We start from the raw sequence: 27,074 nt of genomic DNA, 5'->3' as shown, positions 1-27,074 counted from the left end.
AAATTCCTAATTTCTACATTTCCCAATTTCCACGTTTTCCAATTTCCACATTTTCCAATTTCGACATTTCTCAATTTCCACATTTACCATTTCCATATTTCCCAATTTTCACATTTCTCAATTTCCACATTTACCATCTCCATATTTCCCAATTTTCACATTTCTCAATTTCCACGTTTTCCAATTTCCACGTTTCCCCATTTCCACATTTCCCAATTTCTACATTTACCATTTCCACATTTCCCAATTTCCACGGTTTCCAATTTCCACATTTACCATTTCCACATTTCCCAATTTCCACATTTACCAATTTTCCAAATTCCTATTTCCGTATTTTCTAATTTCCACATTTCCCAATTTTCACATTTCTCCATTTCCACATTTCCCAATTTTCCAAATCCCTATTTCCATATTTTCTAATTTCCACATTTCCCAATTTCCAAACTTGTTCATTTCTAAATTTCTTAAAAGCTACACTAAAGACAATATTCATTAAAAATCTCCTTGAACCAGCCATCACTCGTTTTTCCTTTTAACCGTTCACGACTATATTTGCAGCGAAAGACAAGTCCTGCATTTCCGCGCGTGTCGAGGAGTTCGGTGGGTGTAAAGCAACGAGGCAACGAAAAATCAAGCGATCCCGATCCCGTGATGGGCCCACACGTCCAGAGACACCGAGTTAAAAGACTTTTAAGCTTGTCCCCCGTTGATTTACGGTGCTCGTTTAAAGCCCACGACGACGAGGCCAGGATGCCATCGTCGCGAGGGCGTCGATCGTGCTCCTTCGAAAACATTCACCGGTTGAACCGCCTAATAAAATACGCTTCTCCCTGCGGGGATTCTAACTTTTTTTCGAAAACTCTATGTACTTCCTTCTCCGTTTTTTCTCTTCGTCGCTTTCTCCTATCATGGTTCATTTAAACTTGTGTAACAATATTTTTGATAAACGAAGAAATTACAGAGAAAAATCTTGTATTATCTAATTATCTGAATCAATCAATTAATGAAATAGTAAAGTAGTCAAACAGTCAACTCGTAAAATGGTAAACTAGTAAATGAATGAAATAGTAAAGTACTCAACTTCTAAATATCTGAATCAGTCAATTAATGAAATAGTAAAGTTGTCAAACAGTCAACTCGTAAAATGTTAAACTAGTAAATGAATGAAATAGTAAGGTACTCAACTTCTAAATATCTGAATCAGTCAATTAATGAAATAGTAAAGCAGTCAAACAGTCAACTCGTAAAATGGTAAACTAGTAAATGAATGAAATAGTAAAGTACTCAACTTCTAAATATCTGAATCGGTAAACTAATGAAATAGCAAACTAGTAAACTAGTAAATTGGTAAAATAATAAACTAGTTGCCTACGCCAATAGTCATCGATATTTCAAGAGTAGCAACCCCGAGTACAACACAAGCAAGTTTACCCTCAACCTCCCGAGTTAAAATCAATGAAAAATTTCCATACATATTCGAAAAGCAGACTGTAACCTTTTTACGAGAAACGAAAAAGAGTAGAAGCATCAGAACGGAAAGCAGATAAAGTATTCTTCCGTTACCGGACGAAAAACTCGCAACACCTATCAACATCCTTTGTAAACAAGATCGCGTTCATACAAAAAGAATCCAACGTTTCTTATCTCGCGGCGAAAGAAAACGAATTCTTTCGCGAATTCTTTGACGCGAACTTCGAGTATACAGTCTGAATCTAGTAACTGGGTCGAGCAATAATTCTTCTCGAGAAACGGGCAAAAAATTCTAGTCGACAATCTTGCATTATTTAACAGTCTATTATATCGCAGTCCTGTGACTCTTTGCACAAATGCATCGGTGCAGTTGCACTTTATCGCTACATGTTGTAAAGTGCGATTGTACTTGCTTTCTGAAACTGCGTATCGCAGAGTGCAGTTGCACTCGCTTTTGAAGCTGCATGTTGCAAAATGTAGATGTGCTTGCTTTGTGAAGCTGGATGTTGCAAACTGCACTTCTCAAATTAAACTACGCGATTTCTATTTGTGTCGGGTTTTATGCAATTTTGAATGCAAACTGTGTAAAGTAGAGGAGATAAATATTTAAAATATCTCATTAATTATTGAGTGCGTTAACGTTGTTAATACTTTTCCGCTCGTAATCATTTATTACATTTAGAATCGTAAGTTGCATCGAATCGTATAAAAGAAGATAGTGAAGTTTGAAGAAACACAAAAGTGCTGTTGCATACAGCTGTGTGTATACTGCGGTCAACCCATGAGTTGGCGCGTGAAGAGCTCTACCAGGTGTTCTATTTTCTTAATTTACTAGTTTACTATTCTACAAGTTGACTGTTTGACTACTTTACTATTTTACCATTTGGCTATTGTAACATATGACAGACTTAATATTGTACTACTTCACTATTTCACTGTTGTACTATTGCATTTTTCCACTATACCATTATGGTACTATTTCACTGTTGTACTATTCCATTCTTCCACTATATCATTATGGTACTACTTCACTGTTATACTATTCTATTCTTCCACTATACCATTATGATACTACTTCACTGTTGTACTATTCCATTCTTCCACTATATCATTATGGTACTACTTCACTGTTGTACTATTCCATTCTTTCATTATACCATTATGGTCCTACTTCACTGTTAAACCAATTGTAATACGTTACTGTCCCGTTACTCTCTTATTCTACTATACTACTACACTACTCTGCTACTATGCTACTATACTGTTACTATACTGTTACTATACTGCTACTATACTGTTACTATACTGCTACTATACTGTTACTATGCTGTTACTATACTGTTACTATATTGCTACTATACTGCTACTGCACTGCTATTATATTGTTACTCTACTGTTACTATACTGTTACTATACTGCTACTGTACTGCTACGACACTGTTACTATACTGTTACCATATTGCTACTATACTGCTAGTACTATGCTACTATACTACTATACTACTATACTACTATACTACTATACTACTATACACTATACTACTATACCACTATACCACTATACTGGTACACTACTATACTGTTATTATGCTACTATACTACTATACTACTATGCTACTATACCACTATACTGCTACACTACTATACTACTGCACTACTACACTACTGTACCACTATACTACTATACCACTGTTTCACCAACCCAAGAATTTCACCATACAACTATATTACTATACTAGCACTTCACAACTTTAATATACTACAATACTACCATACCAGATAGAGTATAGTAAAATTAAGAAAACATTAGATATTAATATAGTAAAATAGTCCAATATATTAGTACAATGCTTGAATGTAATATTGGAATAGTATAGTACTAGAACAGAACAATGAAATAACATATAATAATGGTATAGTATTATAATACAATAGTGGAACGATAATATAATAATACAATGCAATAGTGGAATAGTTGTCTAGCACTATAGTAGCATAGTCGAACAATACCACAGTATCACAATAGAAATGAGACACAGTAATATAGTAGTATAAAGAAATAATGCAACACCAGTACAATAATAAAATAGAACAGCAAAATAACACAGAACCACAGTACAATAATACAATACAATTAAACAATTTTCCTATTACCTTCAAACATAAAAGTAACACATAAATACCTTTAAATTAGAATAAACTCAAATTCAATTAAAAAGTCACCATCACTAACCATGTCTATATAATAAAACAATTTCTATACTAACTCCGTATATCCACTAGACTAGCAGTAAGCTAGAAATTAGCCGATCACCGATTTAGAGAGGTTGAACCTACGGTAAAAGGATCGTCGGGAAAGTATGTGACCGGAAAAACGTACGGTGATCGTGTGACGTGTTCGAAAGAGGCCCCCAGGTGGTTGTTCGTCGACGAGCACGCGTGCAACAGCGAGAAATGCCGTCCACGAACAGGCATCATCATCATCACGGACCGCGTTGCGAGACTCGGTGTACGCACCGAGTACAATCAAGAAATACGCGAGGGAAACACGCACACGCGCGCGACCACGGCTCGAACCGCGGAGGCGCAGTCACAACTACGCACACCCACTCGAACTGCATTCATTCATAAAAGTAGCGAGCTGAACACCGTGTGTGTCTGTGCCGCGCCCTGATAGCCTCCGGCTGGCCTTTTACGAACAGAACCTACACTCTTTCCACCGGTCATTCCCAGACAACCGACATACGCCACGATAACATCTACGCGAGGATACCACACGGTACGTATGGGTGCCATGTTTTTTCGACATGGATCTTCAACTTTGACAATCGGAAATTACTGATATTTTTGAAAGTAGGATATTCTGAGTTTACAAATTTTCATGTTAACAGATTTTTCAAATTTCCATATTTTTTCATTTTTGTCATGCTATGAAATTACAAGAATACCAAATTAACAAATTTCCAAATTTTTCAATTTTTTAAATCTCTCAAGTCTTCTAAATCCCTTTCTGAAATTTCTCAAGTTGCTCAAATCCCTCAATTTCTGAAATTTCTCAAGTTTCCCAAATTCCTCAATTTCTGAAATTTCTCAAGTTTCCCAAATTCCTCAATTTCTGAAATTTCTCAAGTTTCCCAAATTCCTCAATTTCTGAAATTTCTCAAGTTTCCAAAATCCCTCAATTTCTGAAATTTCGCAAGTTTCTCAAATTCGTCAATTTCTGAAATTTCTCAAGTTTCCCAAATCCCTGAATTTCTGAAATTTCTCAAGTTTCCCAAATTCGTCAATTTCTAAAATTTCTCAAATTTCTAAAATTTCTCAAGTTTCCCAAATTCCTCAGTTTATAAAATTTCTCTCAACAAAAAGTTGAGACAAAAATTCCCAAATTTCTAAATGTTAAAATTTCAGATGGTGGACCCATATTTCCCTAAGTCGTAATATTCCCTATAAAATCATCATATTTCCCACCATACTGTCCAGAACAGTATACAATTTTATTCTTATCAGTAAACAATCAACCACTTAACAATTATGACCATAATTAATGCATGATCACTTAACAATTATAACATGATTATAATATAATTAACGCACAGATACAACACTCAAATACAATTTAATATTTATTCAAATATAACTACTTAATAAAAACAATTCGAAAAGGAATAATGAATATTACTAATGTTCTCCAACACTACATTACAAGATCACCGCAACGCAAACATAACACAGAAAAAGAAAGAAAACGTTCGATTCTTCTCGCAATTCAATACTCCAGGCGTTAAATCACACGAGACGGCGAGAAAACGACGGAGCAGAGCATTGTGATATCGAATTATCGAGATGCAGGAAAAATAAGAACTAATCGAGGATCGACACAGCTGCGTATAATCAAATGAGTTGATTTATTGGTATAAATTGTTATTGTGAGGACTGATAAATTTACAAATAGATACAACGTTTGAAAACTTGAACATTTTTGTATATTTTCCATTTTTTACATTTTTCAACTTTCTTTATTTTTTAATTTTTACATCAAGGTTTTTAAATTTTCAAATTTCCAGATATTCTCAAATCTCAAATTTTCAACTTCTCACACCCCAAGTTCCCACATTCTTTAATCCCAATTTCCCAGATTCCCAGATTCCCAAATTTCCAAATTCCCAACTTCTCACATCCCAAATTCCCACATTTCCTAATCCCAAGTTCCCAACTTCTCAAATTTTTAACTTCTCACACTCCAAATTCCCACATTCTCTAATCCCAATTTCCCAGACTCCCAAATTCCCAACATCTCACATCCCAAATTCCCACATTCTCTAATTCCAAATTCCCAACTTCTCAAACCCCAAATTCCCACATTCCCTAATCCCAAATTCCCAACTTCTCACATCTCAAATTCCCACATTCTCTAATTCCAATTTCCCAACTTCTCAAATCCCAAGTTCCCACATTCCCCAATCCCAATTTCCCAGATTCCCAAATTCCCAATTTCTCACATCCCAAGTTCCCAACTTCTCAAACCTCAAATTCCCAAATCCCCAACTTCTCAAGCCCCAAATTCTCACATTCCCTAATCCCAAATCCCCAACTTCTCAAACCCCAAATTCCCACATTCTCCAATCCCAACTTCCCAAATCCTCAAATCCCCAATTTCCAACTTCTCAAACCCCAAGTCCCCACATTCTCAAATCCCCACTCTACCAAATCTCCAAATCCCTCAATCACAAAATCCCTAATCCCCACATAACCACCTATCCACCTCCCCAAACATCAACCTCGCAAAATCCTCCAATCCCCAAAACCAGCCCCACCAAACCCAAAACCCGAAAAACTCGCCTACATCAACAATCGCCTATATAATCGCGAGACCCCGAGTTTCCCGGGAATCCACATTCGCAGACGATCGCTCGAACGAAGTCGTCCCGGTTCTGATCGGTTCGGCCGCGTTCAAGGCCGTATAAAAAGCCTCGGCACGCCGCAAATGCAACCGCAACGGCACCCAGCTCGATACAACGATAAGCAGAAACCGCCAGTTCTGTCGATCAGGAATTAAAACGACCGTTGGATTTGAAGCGTTCGCGAAAAAATACGTTGCGTCGTGAAAACGTGTACGCGAGAACCGCTGGCCTATTGGCCAGAAATCTTACACGAAAAACCAGTTTTGCAAAAGTGCACCGGGCAACCTCGTTATCTGAACTCGAGCACGACCGGACACGACGCGGTTTCGTCCCCTTTGCGCCGCCACCTTCGAACAGAGACCTGGACGGACCAGACCAAACCAGACCAGACCATCCAACCGGTTTCGTTCATGTACGCCTCCTTGGTATTTTAACGTCCTCGGGTTCTTCTTTCATCTCCCCTTTCTCTTAGCTCCCAACACATTTTTCCCGACCGACCCGTAATGCGCCGATCAAATTCCATTGAATTGCCGGCCAAACTTTTGCCCCGGTTAACCCACCGGCCATTGGCTAACCGATGACAGAGGGAACCATGACGGTCATTTAAACTCTGGGTTGGGTGATGCTGAGGTTATTTCTTTAGGGTTATTGCTTAACATTTTGACTGCTACCCACGTATGGATGACGCTTAATCTTCCATACGAATGTATCATCTATATTATTAAGAATTTGTCCACTAACTTAATTGGAAATATTTGTATTAATTATTTGAAACTATGAATAATTCTTTGTGGCAATCAACGTGTTAAGGTTATTTCTGATCTGGTACAGCTAGATCTTAGAGTACATCGATAGATATGACTGCTCTTTTTAGTACTGTTGGGTAGGTACATTTGGAAGCAAGGTTTTTTCAGTAGATATAATGTTATTATAATATTATAACATGAACTATATACGCTGCTATAAATACTGCATGTAATGTAAAATATATTATAATTTTAATACACCTATAATATAATATGAATTATTTGGTATAATATGAAGGTACTAGTATGTAAAGATTAAGTAATAATTGGAGACCTGAGTGAGAACATACAGGCTTGTGTCACGAATTCTTTATTTGGATTTAATATATTCGTAGTTAAAGGTTGATATGAATAAACATGTCCTCAAAAGTAGTTTCTTGTTCAGCCATTATTTAGTATTTAATATCACTAATATATTGTTTTAAAATTTACATTATTCTACTCAGGATGCTTGGGTTAATAATATGTCAAGAAATTATCGATCTGATATAATTTAACTTGGAAATAGTCTAAACTAACCTTGCTGTAAACTAGTTTAATCTAACGTAATCGTAACTTTGATTTAACCTAAGTTAACTTAACCTAAGTCTAACTCTAACGCAGTCAAAGATAACCTAATTCATTCTAGCTGTAAATTAGCACAATATAATCCTATGTAACCATATCCTACTTCACCGTAACCATAATCTGACTCTAACCTTTGCTCTAATACAGCCTAACCTAACTAGAAAACTAGGATAATTTAACCTAACTCTAACTCTAATCCAGTGAAATATAACCTAATTCATTCTAACTGCAAATTAGTACAATATAATCCTATCTAACCATATTCTACTTCACCATAACCATAATCTAACCATAGCTTTACTCTGATAATGTTACTCTGACTCTAACCTTTGCTCTAATACAACCTAACCTAACTAGAAAACTAGGATAATTTAACGTAACTCTAACTCTAATCCAGTGAAATATGACCTAATTCATTCTAACTGCAAATTAGCACAATATAATCCTATCTAACCAAATCCTACTTCACCATAACCATAATCTAACCATAGCTTTACTCTGATAATGTTACTCTGACTCTAACCTCATCACCGACTAAAATTTTCACATTTAATATCCTTGATACATCACAAATTTAACCTAACCTAATTGTAATCAAAACTAACCTTAACCCTCCTTAAAATAATCAAGTAAATGAGCTCTAACCTCCCATTAAATGCAACATAACTTCCTCCCATTAAATCCAACATAACTTCCGTATTAACCTCACCAGCTTAGTTCATAAAATTCATTGTTTATTCCAATATCACAAAGAGAAGACAAAGAGTTTTGACACCCTCAAAATACCCACAACGCAAATTTACAGGAATTTGCACCGTACCTTTGTACGGTTTCCGATCGTTCCGTTCGATGGTACGAAGCCCAACTTCCGGCAGACGCGTAATTATGCAAAGTTCTCCCAGGCTAGCGCCGATCCCATTTATTTTTATATTCCTGCATCCCAATTTGCGTTTACGATGGACGGGGTAATCGAGCGGTTCGCCGATGATCATCACGGTAATTTTCGGCGAGCAACGAACAAGAAAGCATTGGTTATGTACCTTCTGCGATGGCTCACTTACTTAATCAAAATATGGTTAATCCATGCGGATTAAACTAAACATTAATCCTAGAATTCATTTTCTACGGAGTTTCATATATCTGCGATTATAAAATACAAATTAACTTTTGTATCTGCAAAATTAATAGATTGTGAAAATCATCTTGACAAATTTTGTAATTCATGTGAGACATGTTAACATCGTAAGAGACATGTTAAGAGGACATTTAGACAGTTTCCACTTGGACAGTTTCAGTGATGATCAAACTGGAGAACCATTTTCTTCTTTACATTGAGGGCATCTTCACGATGGATATATTTTTAAATATTAATAAATCGTTCATGAGGTACAAGTCAATGTTCTCACCACTAATGACAATTATTTCACTGCAGAAATATATATGTTATTGCTGATGATTACTCCACTGAAATGATATATGTGCTAACATTCCACTAAAGACATGTATGTTCTCATAATTATTTCACTGCAAATATATATATATTATTGCTTATGATCACTCCACTGAAAAGCTATATTAATGCTGACATATATTTCACTAAAGACATACATGTTCTAATAATTATTTCACTGCAAACATATATATATTATTGCTTATGATTACTCCACTGAAAAGCTATATTAATACTGACATATATTTCGCTAAAGACATGTATGTTCTAATAATTAGTTCACTGCAAACATATATATATTATTGCTAATGATTACTTCACTAAAAAGCTATATTAATACTGACATATATTTCAGTAAAGACATATACATATGTCCTAATAATTAGTTCACTGCAAACATATATATATTATTGCTAATGATTACTTCACTGAAAAGCTATATTATTGCTGACATATATTTCACTAAAGACATATATGTCCTAATAATTATTTCACTGCAAAAATATATATAGTATTGCTAATGATTACTTCACTAAAAAGCTATATTACTGCTGACATATATTACACTAAAGTAACATACTATTGCTGACAACTACTCGACTAGAAAAAAATACATACTGCTAACATATACTCCGCTAAAATACATCGCTGGCAATTATTCCACTAAATAAGAAAATAAAAAAAAAAGTCAAGTCAGAACACCAAAGAGTCCCATATTTCGGTAGGTCCCAAAAGTATAAAATGGTATCTGAAATTTTCAAAGTCGCGACAAAAACAGCGTCCGCCGACAGATAAGAATAACAGTGAATACGGTGGAGGCCATGCAACGCATTAAGCGGTCTGAAGAGGAAAAGAAGAAAAAGAAGGCAACGGATTCAGCGGTCGAACAAGAGAAGAGAGAGAAACGAGCGTAAAGAAGAGCGGTGTCGGTTGAAAGGAGAGAAGGAGAAGTCGAGTTGGCCGGTAAGGTTGAGGTTGGGATTAAGTAAGGTTAGGTTGGCAACGTGGTAGACGACTGCAGCCTGAAAATAGCACGGCACTCACTGTCTGGCTATGTGGCGTCTGTACTCCCGCCAGTCGGTTCGCCCGTTTGTCCGTTTATCCGTTTGTCAGTCCGTCCTTTCTCATTCGTCTATCCGTCGATCTGAAACCGTATACACGCGCCACACGATCGCAACGAGCCTTCCTCGCGTTATTCTGGTCGTCGCGACGCGCCGTTCTCCTCGCTTTTCTCCATGGATCTGGCAATATAGGGACACTGAGTATCCTTGACGGAGAGAACCCATTCCCGAAACTGGCCACCGAGGTAAACCGATGCCCACTTTTACTTCCTTACCGATTTTATGGCGCTCCGAATTTCCTTTTCTTTCGCGATTTCCGAATTTTTTGCCTCCACGATTCTTTACTTTATGGCTCTATTTCAAAGCTTTTAGTTTACAGATCTAATCATGTTTTAAATTAAAAATTTGTGAGTTTGTTCATTTTTAAATTTTGGTTATGGGAAGTTGATAGGTGGACAGTACGTGAATTTGTTCATTTTTAATTGCTGGTTATGGAAACTTGATAGGTGGACGGTATATGAATTTGTTCATTTTTAAATTGTTGATTGTAAAAACTTGAAAATTGGACAATATGTGAATTTGTTCATTTTTAAATTGTCGATTATAAAAACTTGAAAATTAGACAACAGGTGAATTTGTTCATTTTTAAATTGTCGATTATAAAAACTTGAAAATTAGACAACAGGTGAATTTGTTCATTTTTAAATTGTCGATTATAAAAACTTGAAAATTAGACAACAGGTGAATTTGTTCATTTTTAAATTGTCGATTATAAAAACTTGAAAATTAGACAACAGGTGAATTTGTTCATTTTTAAATTGTCGATTATAAAAACTTGAAAATTAGACAACAGGTGAGTTTATTCATTTTTAAATTGTTGATTATGAAAACATGAAAATTAGACAATATGTGAATTTGTTCATTTTTACTCCCTGATTATAAAAACTTAAAAATTAGACAATAGATAAATTTGTTCATTTTTAAATTGTTGATTATAAAAACTTGAAAATTAGTCAATATGTGAATTTGTTCATTTTTACTCCCTGATTAAAAAAACTTAAAAATTAGACAATAGATAAATTTGTTCATTTTTAAATTGTTCATTGTAAAAACTTGAAAATTAGTCAATATGTGAATTTGTTCATTTTTACTCCCTGATTATAAAAACTTAAAAATTAGACAATAGATGAATTTGTTCATTTTTAAATTGTCGATTATAAAAACTTGAAAGTTAGACAACAGGTGAATTTGTTCAATTTTAAATTGTTGATTGTAAAAACTTGAAACTTATGTAGTATGTGAATTGAAGATTCACCGAACTTCATAAATAATCTTCATTATTTGTTTAACCCCTTGTCCTGCAATATCGTGACACACCCGTGACGCACATTACATTCAAACGTGACAGACTCCTCTTTCTAGTACAATTGAATTTTAGGTTCAATTCTAATTACAATCCGTATGCTCGTGGTTTGACGAAGACAAAATATGACTAACATTTAACTTTCTTCAGTAACCTTCACGTTGTATAAATAATTACTCATCCACACGTGACGCAACTGTCCACGAAATTGTAGGTTAAAAGGTTAATTGTAGCAGTGAGTTCTGACTGACATCTGACAAATCATATAGCAAGGTGACTTCCATGTGACTTCTTCCCATCTCCTCTATTAATCACGATCTATAAACACCAAAATATTCCCCATTTTCTGGTGCAACCCAGCAACGTTACCGGAGATCTGCGGTGAACCGATCGTCGCCATGAAAAACGCGCGACTTATGAAACGCGTGGCGCATGTAAAAATGAGTGTCGTGCACGGGTTTCACGGTAGAGCGATTTCGCTGAGGGGATTACGGGAAAATCGCTTCGATCACGCGATATCGCGTGTCGAGGAATGTCGACGGATTATTATCCGGCTGGTTGATTAAGCGCATCGATACGTTGTAGCTTCAAGACTTTCCCGACAAATAAAAAATCGAACGGAAGCGTTTTGTCACGCGCGCGTGCTCAATCGTGCGATAAATTCTTTCCGTTCTGGCGGATCTGAACAAATTCTAATGCGAATTAACGAATGCGAACTCTGGTAAACTCATTGACAGGCAGAGAGATGTTTGTATAATGTTAGCATGAATGGATGATATTAATCGCTAGAGGTCAATCATTTTTCTGTAGAATAGAAAACAAGAAAACTCGGTTATTGGAACGTTAATAGATGATAACCCTGCCCTCGTTCATGAGAATAGTTACGCATCTCGCGATGAAGTCCGAGACTCAATGAAACTGTCTATTCATTTTTATCTATGCTACTTTTTGTCGACGATTTTTAAAAAGATTATGTGATCGTAAACCTTCATTTTTATCCTTCATTTCCTGTTACTCGCTGATTGCATCGGGGCAGCTCGATTCGAAAATCAACTTCGTTATTCGAAACTGAGTATTCGAGAATATATAGGAATCTAAGGATATATGGAGCTACATGGGACATTTATAAGGGACAATTCGATTCAGAATATATCTAATGAAGTATACATCCAAAGATATAGAGATATTTGTTAATATTTGTTAATCTAATTGTACAGAAATTTCCGCGATCGTACAACGTTCATCTATCGAGAAACTCGTTCACCTATTACGGCGTCCAATAAAATCCAACATGCAGTGCCTGAAAATCTGTACCATGAAAAGAGAAAAAAGCCATCGGAAATTTGTCCTACGAAGATCGATACCAAATCGACGACTCGGTTAACTGATCTTTTAACCACGTACGTTCCTTTTTGCCCATCAACAGGAAGTATCAAATTGATTCGGAGTTTTTCCCGATTCAAACAACCGCCGTTTAATAGTTGCGAACCATTCGCTAGAAAACAATCTCGTCTGCGCACGGTTGGCTCGTAAAACTTGTACTTGACCCTATTTTCGCCACGGTAACTACCGCTGTTGATGTTATTGCCGTGGACTCTGTACGACTGGCCGCGTCGATACGAACGGCAATAAACAAGGGTGACTGACTGTACAATCAGAGTCGAAGGGGGGTCATTTATCGCGTAGCGAACGCGCGCGCATTCCGGCTCTACTCCCTAGATTATAATCCAATTTTATCGTCTTTTAAGCACCGCCGCGAATCGGTACACGTGATTGGAAATTATCGCGCGTGAAAATGAATTTACACGGGACATTTCGAATTCTTCGTTGCTATTCTCCGTTGAAATTCCATGCTGTACGATTCATGCTAATTTATTAATGTGTACTGACGCATAACGTAAAAAATTAAACGATTTGCGACACTGAACGGATTGAAAAATTTCGATATCTTGCGAGTAAAGAGAACATGGAAAAGTTAGGCTAATTTTATCCCTGATGAGGTAACAGTGATTTACCTGCGTTTGCATAATGTAAAAGCGAAATCAAATGGTTAGATCGAGGCTGGGTTTAGTTAAGATTTAGTTAACTTAAGTTAGGTTAGTTCCATATTAGGTTACGCCGAATCTCAGTCAGATTAGGTTAGGTTCAAGTGGAGTTATGTTAATTCGAGATTAGGTTAATCAAGGTTAGGTTAGACTGACATTAAGTTAAGCAAATCAATGTTAGGTCCAAGTTAGGCTTTATTGAAATTATGTTAGGTCAAGGTTAGGTTAGATCGAAACAAAGTTAGGTCAAAGTTAACTATATCGAAATTAGGTTAGGTTAGGTCAAGGTTAGGTTAGATCGACATTAGGTTAATCGAATCAATGTTAGGTCAAAGTTAGGCTTTATTGAAATTATGTTAGGTCAAGGTTAGGTTAGATCGAAACAAAGTTAGGTCAAAGTTAACTATATCGAAATTAGGTTAGGTTAGGTCAAGGTTAGGTTAGATCGACATTAGGTTAATCGAATCAATGTTAGGTCCAAGTTAGGCTTTATTGAAATTATGTTAGGTCAAGGTTAGGTTAGATCGAAACAAAGTTAGGTCAAAGTTAACTATATCGAAATTAGGTTAGGTTAGGTCAAGGTTAGGTTAGATCGACATTAGGTTAATCGAATCAATGTTAGGTCCAAGTTAGGCTTTATTGAAATTATGTTAGGTCAAGGTTAGGTTAGATCGAAACAAAGTTAGGTCAAAGTTAACTATATCGAAATTTGGTTAGGTTAGGTCAAGGTTAGGTTAGATCGACATTAAGTTAATCGAATCAAAGTTAGGTCAAAGTTAGGCTATATCAAAATTATGTTAGGTCAAGGTTAGGTTAGATCAAGTCGAAGTTAGAGCAAAATTAGGCTATATCGAAATTAGGTTATGTTATGTTAGGTCGAGGTTAGGTCGTGGTTAGGCCGATCGACATTAGGTTAGGCTAAATCGACGTTGTGTTAGGTCAAAATTAAACTAAATAAAAATTAGGTTAGGTCAATGTTAAGATATATGGGTGCAATTATACAAGAGTTAGGTTAGATCAGTGTTACATTAGAAGCAAAGTTATTTAATATTATATGAGAATAGACTGAAGTTAGGTTACTTTGATATTAAGTCATATTATATTATGTCAAATCTGGATTAGATTATGTGGACGTTAGGTTAGATCGATACTGCATTAGGTCCATATTAACGAGTACTACACGACATCAGAGTCGGATCAGATCTCAGATAAGTTACAACGGTTTCATTTGATGTTATATCTCGTCTTAGTTAGGTTACTTCGATATTACATCATATCTATATTACGTTAAGTGCTGGTAAAATTATCTCATAATTATACGTCACAAATTACCGATACTTAAATCCTATCAAAAATAAATTCATTCTCAGGTAGAAGCATAGTATATCAGCTAAGAGTACGTGTTTTCATGTAACGATGTTAATAAGGAACACGTAAGGACGAGTTATCTCGTCTTCCCTCCACAAAGCAGCCTACAATGTAGATTGTACATAGTTTCGTACACCTCTTACATAATACGTGTAATGGATTGGAGTTTGTAGTACATCGGAATTCGAAGTGATTCAATTTGAACGGAAGTTGGCCCGATCAAAGGTATCGATGATCCTCCAGAAACACTTGGTCATTTTCGCACGATCGAGGGAAAGCTAAGACGCCGAGCTGCTCGATTCCGAGCGAACAAACTGAAAAAAAATCGGTACACAACCGCGTACGTCATCGTGAGAATGTTCTTTCCATTCTCGGGTTCAAACCTGATCCGAGAGAAAGCTGGTTTGAAAATGCGATACCGGCCAACGGCAACCATAAATGACTGAATCGAACGATGACTCGTTGCGATATTATCGCGATCAATAATCTTGCTGGGCGAACAATCAATTTTTAATACTCTGACTTGTGACTATTGCGTATGAAATTTCGAAACCAAAATTTAATGCAATTTTAGGGACAATTCATATTTCATTTTTGATCTTTCATTCGGAATAAAAGCTCATTCTAGTCAAAGATTAATGTTGCAGGAGTGCTAACTTAATAAATTAATTGATTAGTTTCAGACTTAAAGTGTAACTCCTCCAAATCGACAATTACTCAATCATTATTATAAATAATGACTACCTTAATTACGACCTTCATTAAAAATTAACATCTTTCAATTACGAGCCAGATTTGAATTTTTAAATCAGACTTGCAAATCCTAATTTACAATTGAATCGACCTCCACTTAATTAAAACTCCTAATTAAGAGTCAAAATTATCGTCGAATATTACGTGAGTTTTCCTCAAATAAATTAACATATAAACGTATTGCTTTCTCACTCCTACAACACGTGGAACTAAAACGTGCTCGCCGTAAAAATTGATGAAAGCGAACAGCAAGAGAAAACACGCGAAATGCGAGAAAATGGTAAAAGAATGAGCAGAAAACGAAGGCGATGTTGAAAGCGTTTCATTCATGATTGCGCGAAGCAAATACATGGCTCGGTACACATAACGAATACACAACACGAGAGTGAAGATTTTATCGGGGCGTCGGTTTGGCAGATTAGGATAAGACGTACTACGCACGTAAACGTCACATAATATAGCACCTTCTTCTTCCTCGTTTTCCGTCCACGTAATCAGCGCGTTTCCTTATTCGTGCCTAGAATCGCAGGGGGAATACAGTTGCAACGAGCTTCATTCACGTTTCCATTTAGTGGCCACTCATAGTACGCTCCGCGTGCTACTATATCTATTACGCTTCATGCCTATGCACTGAACGTTTGCAATCGTAATCAGCGATGGCTATGAACCTGCTTACATCCTATTCCATTTACGATCATTCATCGCTGCTTCGTTTCATCAATTTCATCTGCAATTTCCAATTTTCATATTCTTTCGTTCATAAATTACCAAAGTGATCAATCACCTCATTTCGAAAGTCTTCAATTTCTTATAGTTACATATTTTGAAATTTTTAAATTGATTGATTCTTGTTGCGGGCGTCGACTGCTATGGCCATTAGCCCAATTTTTAAAAGTTACAGTTTAAACATTTCTAGAATAGAACACTTGTAAATCTGATCATTTAAGAGTTACAGAATTGAACACTAAACCTACCGACATATAATGTGACTTAATTTGAAATTAAATATGAAGTTAAAAAATAAATGAACGACGAGACATAAATTAGTACACACACTTATTCTTTTTCTTGATGAAAATTAATTCTAATTTCAAGGAATATACTTTAACGAAATGAGTACCTTATAATAAGAAACTTGTGGAACAGTCATTTGATCGGTTTGGTAGTTTAGGGTTAACATTGCCATGTACTTACTTATTGGACATTTCCAATGTTGGAAATATTGGAAACGTCCAATAAGTACAAATTTAAAAATCATAAATTCCAGAGTTCCAATTATACAAAGTCCCAAACTTTCTATAGTAGAAACATGTAGCACTCGAAATAGACTGGAACTTTACAACTCAGGAACTGATAAGACATAAGTCGAGGACTTCGCTAAAAATGTCCAAGTGCAGAAATGGTGTTGCGTGTAGACGGCGAACACGAGCTCTAGCTTGGTAATCAGCTTGCCATTGCGTGAGCATGTAACGCAACGTTAATTGCAATTAATAGCGTTATGCAATTTCCCTACGTCACAGTTGGCCAGAAGCCGCAACAACGAGGTTGACCCTTTAACGGCAAAGGGCAGATCCGTGTTAGCACGGTCATCCGTTGCTTTTCTTCCATTTTTTTCATAATCGCGTCGCGTTAATTGCTCGTTCATCGATTATAAATTGCTCGCGCGTCGAGAACGAGCTGCTCAAGTTCGTTCACCTCCAACTGTCCGGGATATATAAACTTTCTCGCGACATAGCTCGAGCATACCGCGAAATTCAGCGCACGTAAAGTCGGTTCGAACGCGTGGAATTGATGATCGATCTATAAATTGAGTCTCGAATTCCTCGCGGTACCCTCTCGCTACCCTAACCGACAGTAATTCCATTTTCACGCGGAAAAACGGACTAATCGACCCATTTATTAACCACCTTTTACCACTAATTGATTTAAACTACTTAAATCTTATTTCTAAAAAGAAAAGAAAATTGTAGTTTTTCTTCTATACGCTAAAATTGAGGTTGAACTGCTAATGGAAAAGTAAAGAATACTTTTCGCGAATAAAGCGTATATGCCTACTGCGCATGCGCACTGCGTATGCTATAAAACATTCATACTTGTTTCTAAACTACTATCCACTTTAACAACGTTTAGAGCTTGAAATTCTTAAAGTATTATCTTGAATAATTCAATATTCCGCATGATTGCTGTAAGTGCGATTCTAACTACTTGAGACCCAGTATTGCGAAAGTATTTATCGAAGACAAGCAAGAAACTGATTGTTTGAATAAAATGCATGTGTCCGCGCATGCGCTGTACGCACTACGAGCATGCGCAGTACACGTCGTTATTCGAAAGAACATACTTGTACCTCTTTCGATAATCGCTTCAACTGCAACAATATTTTAAACTCAAACAATTGTATTTAGATTTATAGCAATCTTTTGTAATTAAAGAATAGGTATTATTTTAATAAATATTCAGTGTGCAGTTCTACTATTATGTCGTAAATGGAATGTAAGCAATTTAGAGTAGATGCGAATGTGGGTAATCAAAGTATGTTGATTAGTATTTTCTTGGCGTGGAAATTGTATTATTCGTAGCTGCAGGGTGGTTAAGGTTCGTGGCAACAGTTACGGCCCGAATCTCGTAACTTCATAACCCCTGGCATTGAGAGCGGAGTTTCAACAATTATTTTCGTCCGAGAGCGGCAAACGAGCTATTTGTAAACAGAATGTTTGTCAACAAGCGAACTAGTTCATTATGCCTTGCGCTACGTTTGCCAAGCGAATAAGACCGCGATCGTTCAACCCGACCTCCTTTTCCATTTCTTTTTTTCCGAGAACAACCTTTACACGGGTCTCCATGATCGACTAATCTATTTTAGGGTTAATTAACCTTTACGACTGCGGACAACCGTGAGAATGCACGGTTCATAGTCAACGCGATCAGCAGAAAATTAAGTAAATTGCAAATTGAAAAATTTATTATTTCACAGAACTTTAAATCTTCAAATTCGTCAACGTTTCAATTTCTTAATTTTTAACTTTTTTAAGTCTTCTCGAAGAAGAGTTAAAATATGAAAATGTAACAACTTATAGATTTAAGAATTTCATAAATGAAGAATTTAGAAATTTAAATATTTGAAAATATTATAAAATAAATTCTAAATTTGAGGGTCTCTGAAAAAGAGTAAAAATATGAAAATGTAGCAACGTATAGATTAAAAAATTTCATGATTGAAGAATTTAGAAATTTAAATATTTGAAAATATTATAAAATAAATTCTAAATTTGAGGGATTCCGAAAAAGAGTAAAAATATGAAAATAACGTATAGATTTGAAAATTTTATAATTGAAGTATTTAGAAATTGAAATATTTGAAAATATTATGAAATAAATTGTAAATTTGAGGGATTCCGAAAATTCAAAAATAAGTAAAATATTAAAAGAGATATTTTTAATTTGCAACCACAAGTGTTCCACATTCGGCAGAGAAATCTCGTTAATGGAGATTAGATACGCGCAGGGGTATAACGGAGTGGAAAAAATGTAATTTCTGTCGGGTGTAAAGGAGACGCATCGAAGGGGTGAAAGAAGGAGGACGATAAAAAGAAAACACGCGAGATAGGCGATACTCTCGATCCATTTGACCGAGTTTTTCTTACGTCGCTTGCCTTTTTGCTCGATCTCCCACTCGTAGCACGAACCCGCCTTACGAGATCGTTGACCGAATGACACGGTGAACAGTACACTGGTGAGCACTGTACGTTTCCCTAGGGAAAATAGCAATATAGGGGAAAGAACTGGCAGTCGGATTCCGGGTGATAAATCTTTAAACTCGCTGCTTTCAAATTTTTATAGTTGAAGTTTTTGGTAATTAGAGAAAATGAAAAGACTATTTTTAAAACCTGAATATTTGAACGAGGTATTAAAAAATTTAAACACTTGACAATTTGAGAATTCAGTAATTTTTTAATTTGATAATTTATGAATTAAAAAATTAGGATATTTAAAAATTTGAAATTGAAATTAAAATCTGAAATTTGAAGTGAAACCTTGAAACTCGAAAAGAGTAATAAATTAAATTTGAAAATTTATGAATTAAAAAATTAGGATATTTAAAAATATGAAATTGAAATTAAAATCTGAAATTTGAAGTGAAACCTTGAAACTCGAAAAGAGTAACAAATTAAATTAAACTTGAAAATTTATGAATTAAAAAATTAGAATATTTGAAAATTTGAAATTGAAATTAAAATCTGAAATTTGAAGTAAAACCTCGAAACCCGAAAAGAGTAACAAATTAAATTAAATTTGAAAATTTATGAATTAAAAAATTTGAATATTTAAAAATTAGAAATTGAAATTAAAATCTGAAATTTGAAGTGAAACCTCGAAACCCGAAAAGAGTAATAAATTAAATTAAATTTGATAATTTATGAATTAAAAAATTAGGATATTTAAAAATATGAAATTGAAATTAAAATCTGAAATTTGAAGTAAAACCTCGAAACTCGAAAAGAGTAATAAATTTAAAAATTTGTAATGTACCTGAGAATGCAATGCAGCTATGTAAAAAAATTTGTAACGAAAGAAATAAAAAATGTGTAAGATTGTCAACATCCGTGTACGGAATACAATGACCCATTGTTCGATTTTGAGCATTCCTAAGTAACATTACGGTACAATAGAATCAGTGTTATTTCACTAGTTAACGTAACGTTATTTCTCGGAAGAAAATTAAAATCGTTAGCAGCCCACTCTTTTCGTAAGAGATTATAAAACACGAGTCGGATGAAGGCTATAATTGTATCCATTGTAACCGACACTATTGTAAGAGCGTCTTCGTAGATAGCTGAGAAACAATTACGCGAGATAGGTGAATAAATAAGCGAATGCAATAGGCGCCATCGTTACGTGGAACAGCGTCGTGTGTATAATGAAAATTGCAGCTGACTAATGAACAGTAACGTGTAATTCCGAGAATGATCTGTTCTCGAGGTAAAACGCAAGCAAATACCGTAGATAAAATCGATTGATAATTTACTTGTTGGCTGTTACAGTCACTAGGAATACCGGAGATAACAGCCGAATCGAATCTTGTTATTTCGCGTTATAATCTTGATTTCAATTCGAAACTCACACATACTTGATGGAAGCTTACCTCCACAATCGTGCGATGTATAGGGATCGTTCTTACGTCTTTTATTAATCGGAACGATGTTCAGGTGCGAGCGTCTCCCACCGAAAACGTTGCGACACGTGGTAATAATTATATCTGCACTTTCATATACAGGGTGTTACCTGCAACGCTACTCGCGATTTTTCTCCCACTTGCAGTCAACTTACGAAAAAAAGTTTAGAACAATATTTGCAGGGTATGAAGTGCACAATATTAGTAAAACAAATTTTGAAAACAGTTTGTTCTCTTAGCAAAGTTAAGGTCACCTAGGGTTTTTTAAATAGGAACATACATTTTTTTATTCATAGCTTTAGAGATGAATTCAAAACACATATTACATGATATTTTTATTAAAATATTACTCGATTTACAGAAGAGGAAATGTGAAGTACTTAGCTTTTGACTTTGGTAGTGTAACCATTATTTGATTCCAAAGAGATTACTGAATGCGAACACGCGACTAGAATGTAAGAAAAATGCACTTTATTTAATTACATGTTCAAAATGTATGCCGCCTTCCATCACGTAATATTCCGGTCTTTTACTTCACATTTCCACTTCTGTTAATCGAGTAACATGTTAATAAAAATATCATGTAACATGTGTTTTGAATTCGTCTTGATGTCCTCTAAAGCTATGAATAAAAAAATGTATGTTCCTATTTAAAAAACCAAAGGTGATCTTGACTTTGCCGGGAGAACAAACTGTTTTCAAAATTTGCTTTACTAATATCTATTGTGCACTTCATACCCCGCAAATATTGTTCTAAACTTTTTTTCATAAAGTTGCTGCAAGTGGGAGAAAAATCGTGAGTACCGTTACAGAAAACACCCTGTATATTAAAATAAACAAGTCACAACGCTAACAGTATTTATTCAATTTACGAAGCAGAAACGCACAAGATAGGAATAGATGAATCCATTGCGCAAATCGCGAAAGAAAGTCCATGAAAATCGTGTTCGCGTATAAGGCCGTGAAAACGCAGGTGCAACGCTCGTTACGTACAATGGCGTCATTACAGTAACTTATTACCGACAAATGACACTACGATCACCAGTCATGTTCTATAAATACGCACGATGACTCCTGACACCAAGGTGTGTCCACGCACAGGTCGCAGAGTGAAAGACCTGCGGTACATTGCGGGACAATCTAGAACACCGTTTTTATTCGCGTTGTTCTGATAGTTAGTAGCTACGTGAAATATTATAGTCATATTTTTTGTGAGGATATTGCAGGAATTAAATAGTGCAATTTTTTAAATCTTTAAATTTTTTCATTTTTGAGATTGCAAAATTTTTATTTTTTAGGTCTGCAATTTTTGGATTCATAAATTTTTATTGCGCAATTTCTAAATTTGCGAAACTACAAATTAGTAGGTATATAAATTTGTAAATCTTCAAATTAGCAGATACATACATTTGTAAATCTTCAAATTAGCAAATATATAAATCTGCAAATCTTCAAATTACCAGATATATAAATCTGCAAATCTTCAAATTACCAGATATATAAATCTGCAAATCTTCAAATTACCAGATATATAAATTTGTAAATCTTCAAATTAGCAGATATATAAATCTGCAAATCTTCAAATTACCAGATATATAAATTTGTAAATCTTCAAATTAGCAGATATATAAATCTGCAAATCTTCAAATTACCAGATATATAAATTTGTAAATCTTCAAATTAGCAGATATATAAATCTGCAAATCTTCAAATTACCAGATATATAAATTTGTAAATCTTCAAATTAGCAGATATATAAATCTGCAAATCTTCAAATTACCAGATATATAAATTTGTAAATCTTCAAATTAGCAGATATATAAATCTGCAAATCTTCAAATTACCAGATATTTAAATGTGCAAATCTTCAAGTTATGAGATACATAAATCTGCAAATCTTCAAATTACCACACATCTAAATTTCCAAATTCCCAAAACTCCAAATCTACAACAGGCTAAATCTCTAACTTCCTAATTTCTCAAATCTCCAAATTCGTAAAACTCCAAATCCCCAAATACCTGAGTCCCCAAACCTCCAAATACCTAAACTTCCCAAAACTCTAAATCCTCAAATCTCCAATTTCCCAAATATCTAAATTTCCCAAAACTCCAAACCTTCAAACTTCTAAACTTCCCAAAACTTCACCTCTCCAGATCCTGCAAATCCCCAAATTTCTAAATCCCTAAATTCCAAAGTCCCAAAATTCCTAAATCTCCAAATATCTAAATCTCCAAAAACTCCAAATCCCCAAATTTCTAAATCCCTAAATTCCAAAGTCCCAAAATTCCTAAATCTCCAAAAACTCCAAATCCCCAAAATCCCTAACTCCTGAAGTCCCCATCTCCCTAACTCCCTAATTCCTTAACTCTCCAAATCCCCAAAATCCCTAACTCCTGAAGTCCCCATCTCCCTAACTCCCTAACTCCTGAAGTCCCCATCTCCCTAACTCCCTAATTCCTGAAGTCCCCATCTCCCTAACTCCCTAACTCCTGAAGTCCCCATCTCCCTAACTCCCTAACTCCTGAAGTCCCCATCTCCCTAACTCCCTAACTCCTAAAGTCCCCATCTCCCTAACTCCCCAATTCCCTAACTCTCTAAATCCCAAAATCCCAAATAAAAAATATCAAATCTCAAAAACCGAAGAAAAATAAACGAAAAAAAATCACATACCTCCATCTAAAAAAACCACAGTCTATGGGAAATTTGTGGGTCACGGCTAAGGCGCCAATCCACATCGATGTGCACCCACGTCGCGTTGGAAAGGTTAATTATACTTCATAGGTACAGGTTGAATTATGAAAATACAAGTTGATAATTACGAATGGAGAAGTTAATCACGATGATCACGTCAATTTTCTAATTAACTGCAATTTCATCCGACATCCCGGTAAAATAGTCCTATCATACTCGATACACGGTTAGCGTTAGATGTACAGTACTTCCATTGAGAGAGACGCGGCTATGCGATTCTCACGTTTCTATCCTACCTGCGCTGTATAATTCGACTGCGCGTGATTCCGATAATTACCACGATGCAGCTATATTTCGTGCCAACGACGCGTCTACGCGTTATCGATTGGCTTCGATCAATTTTCGTTAATAATTCTTACTTCGTAATTTTAGTTTATATTCGACTGCAGCCATTTGATATTAAAACTCCAACGGCGGTCCAATTTTTGCAAGATTTATAAATTTTTCTCTGGAAAGGAAATTTCTAAATCTCCAAGGTAAAACCTTGATCTCTGTTCTAATGAACCCTACCAATTAACCTAACCTCCGCATTTTCGTATTTAAAATCAAACCAATTGTCTCTCAAAAGAGTTACACTTAAATATAAGGAATGCGTAAAGAAACGTCCGTGTGAAAATGCTGCGTAAACATCCACACAAGAATGTCTACGTAAAGAAACGTCTATGTGAAAATGCCTATGCAAAGAAACGCCTATGTGAAAATTTTTATGTAAACATGTGTCAAAATGTGTGCGTTAACGAATACTCGTGTAAAATTAAATATTGGTTGTATATTAGAGTCTTATAAAATGCATTGTATTAGATTTGTGGGCCATGTGGCGACACACGAGGTGCACATGACGAGGACAATGGAGATAGAAAGAATGGAGGAGCATTAACGGTAGGTATAATTAAGTCATCAGTGGAAATGAATTAATGCAGCGATTGCATTATAATGGTGATTCTGAAATGTCTCGGCCTTGCAGTTTATAAGCGTGTCGTTGCTACGAATCTGCACGCGCTTCGTCAGTTAGGAATGCAGAAGGTAACCGGAAGCCACCGGTGTCTCGTATAACGGCCTGCGTTACAACTTCGCCGACATCACCATACAAATATGTCAGATACTTTCCTTTACGAAGAATAACAAGTTTTATTTATTGTACTTCAATATTATATTTGGCTTCAACGTTCAATATTAGCTTCAATATTGGGTTTGTGTATTAGGTAACTTGGATTTCCTGGATTTTCAAGGTTTATCGTTTTCAAGTTTCGCAAGATTTCGAGGTCTACAAATTAGATTACATTTTTTGAGATTTTTTGGAATTTTTTATTTACAGAATTTTTAAGGTTTAAGCAATTTTCAGGGTCCCAAATTTCTCATATTTCTGAAATTCTTAGGATTTGTAGATTTCAGAAATTTTTAAGGACTATGCAGTTTGCAAGGTTTCAAATTTATAAATTACATTTTCTGAGATTTTTTGGAATTTTTTATTTACTGAATTTTGAAGGTTTAAGCAATCTTCTAAGTCTCGAAATTTCCCACATTTCTGAAATTCTTAGGATTTGTAGATTTTAGAAATTTTTAAGGATTGCGCAGTTTGCAAGGTTTCAAATTTATAAATTACATTTTCTGAGATTTTTTGGAATTTTTTATTTACTGAATTTTGAAGGTTTAAGCAATCTTCTAAGTCTCGAAATTTCCCACATTTCTGAAATTCTTAGGATTTGTAGATTTTAGAAATTTTTAAGGATTGCGCAGTTTGCAAGGTTTCAAATTTATAAATTACATTTTCTGAGATTTTTTGGAATTTTTTATTTACTGAATTTTGAAGGTTTAAGCAATCTTCTAAGTCTCGAAATTTCCCACATTTCTGAAATTCTTAGGATTTGTAGATTTTAGAAATTTTTAAGGATTACGCAGTTTGCAAGGTTTCAAATTTATAAATTACATTTTCTGAGATTTTTTTGACTCTTCTATTTACAGAATTTTGAAGGTTTAAGCAGTTTTTAAGGCCTCGAAATTTCCCACATTTCTGAAATTCTTAGGATTTGTAGATTTCAGTAATTTTTAAGAATACGCAGTTTGCAAGGTTTCCCAATTTTCCACATTCACAACATTCCTAGATTTCTCAGATTTCAAACATTTCCAAGGTTTACCCAATTTTGAAGATCTTAAAACCTTCACATTTCGAAAATTTATAAATTTTCCACAATGTACGAATGTTTCTCAATATTCTTAGTTTCTAACTTTCCTGAACTTCTCAACTTCTGAGAAGTAGCAGTGACTAATAAACTTGAGATCTTCCTTTTCATACAACATTCAGAATCCTTCAGACAACCGGGTATGATGGTTTAGAGCCAGGCAACGTAACTCCGAAAACATAATTTTATAGAAGGAACACTGTATCTAGTTAGCGTTCTTTGACTTTCAATAAATTACACAGAATCAATTTCAAAGTCGTTACCAAATTGACATAACATTTCAACTTTCTTCGTCTGTTTTAATATTGCTGATTAGTTCTGAAGGAGCTGACAAATCATAGTGCAAGGGGTTGAATCAAATGTTTCTACATCATTGATCATAGCGACCGAATAAGTTTGGGGGTCTAGAGACTTGAGGATGTAGGGATTTGGAAACCTGAGAATTTATTTATTAGGTGGTCTTGGGACTAAAGTGCTTTGGAATTTGGGATCCTAGAAATTCAGCTATTTGCAGGTCTGGTTTCATTGAAGGTTTGTCTGTTAATTTCTTTGTCAGTTTTAATATTGCTGTTACTAGTGACCTGACAAATCATAGAACAAGGTGTTACTTTTTATCTAAATTCATTTCATCCTAAAGTTATGAACTACCCCATAAAGATATACAGTGAATTTTTAAAGTGTAACTCTAAATTACGAGTAGAACACAAAAACGAAATTTAATCTAAAACGAAAGAAAATAATCCGTCAGACATGGTTTCCCGGTAACGTAACGTTTCTCAACGTCGTCGAAGATCTTTACAACTTTCTCTTCTGTCCGTTCGAGACACCTTGTAGAAAGCAACGGCAGTGTACGAATACAACGAAACCGAGGAGAGAGCTTTGTCGGTCGGTCGAACCGAAAGGAGGGACCGAAGGGACCCCGGGCCGAGACAAAGGGACGATCCGAACCCGCACAGGAGGGAGAATCGCGGAACGGAGAGCAAAATGACCCAGATGCTCCGGGACCCATACATTTAGTCCAAGTTCGGCACAAAAGAGAGGAACCAATCGCTAAGAAACATCCAAACGTTTTCTTTCAACTTTTCCAAATTCAAATTTACTTGCATTCTTTTTTACAGCTGTACAAACTGATGTATGAATTATTTATGGAAAAAGGAATAGACTCGAGGACAAATTTAAATTGTA

The 27,074-nt window shown here is 35.3% G+C and overlaps 1 protein-coding gene and 1 long non-coding RNA gene across 3 annotated transcripts in view; one reads left to right on the top strand and one right to left on the bottom strand.

The window, feature by feature from the left end:
• Window positions 1–27,074, bottom strand: part of crp (transcription factor cropped) — a 178,499-nt gene that overhangs the window by 127,833 nt on the left and 23,592 nt on the right. The window lies entirely within an intron of this gene.
• On the top strand, window positions 10,240–24,963 carry LOC143264625 (uncharacterized). The gene is made up of 3 exons (XR_013038438.1): window positions 10,240–10,500; window positions 24,511–24,588; window positions 24,674–24,963. It is a non-coding gene; the product is annotated as an uncharacterized LOC143264625 (long non-coding RNA).

The sequence above is a fragment of the Megachile rotundata genome, chromosome 6 (genome assembly GCF_050947335.1).
Source record: "Megachile rotundata isolate GNS110a chromosome 6, iyMegRotu1, whole genome shotgun sequence".
NCBI classification, from domain to species: domain Eukaryota; kingdom Metazoa; phylum Arthropoda; class Insecta; order Hymenoptera; family Megachilidae; genus Megachile; species Megachile rotundata.
Note: the sequence above shows the minus strand (reverse complement) of the source record. Positions and strands in the feature narration are given on the sequence as shown.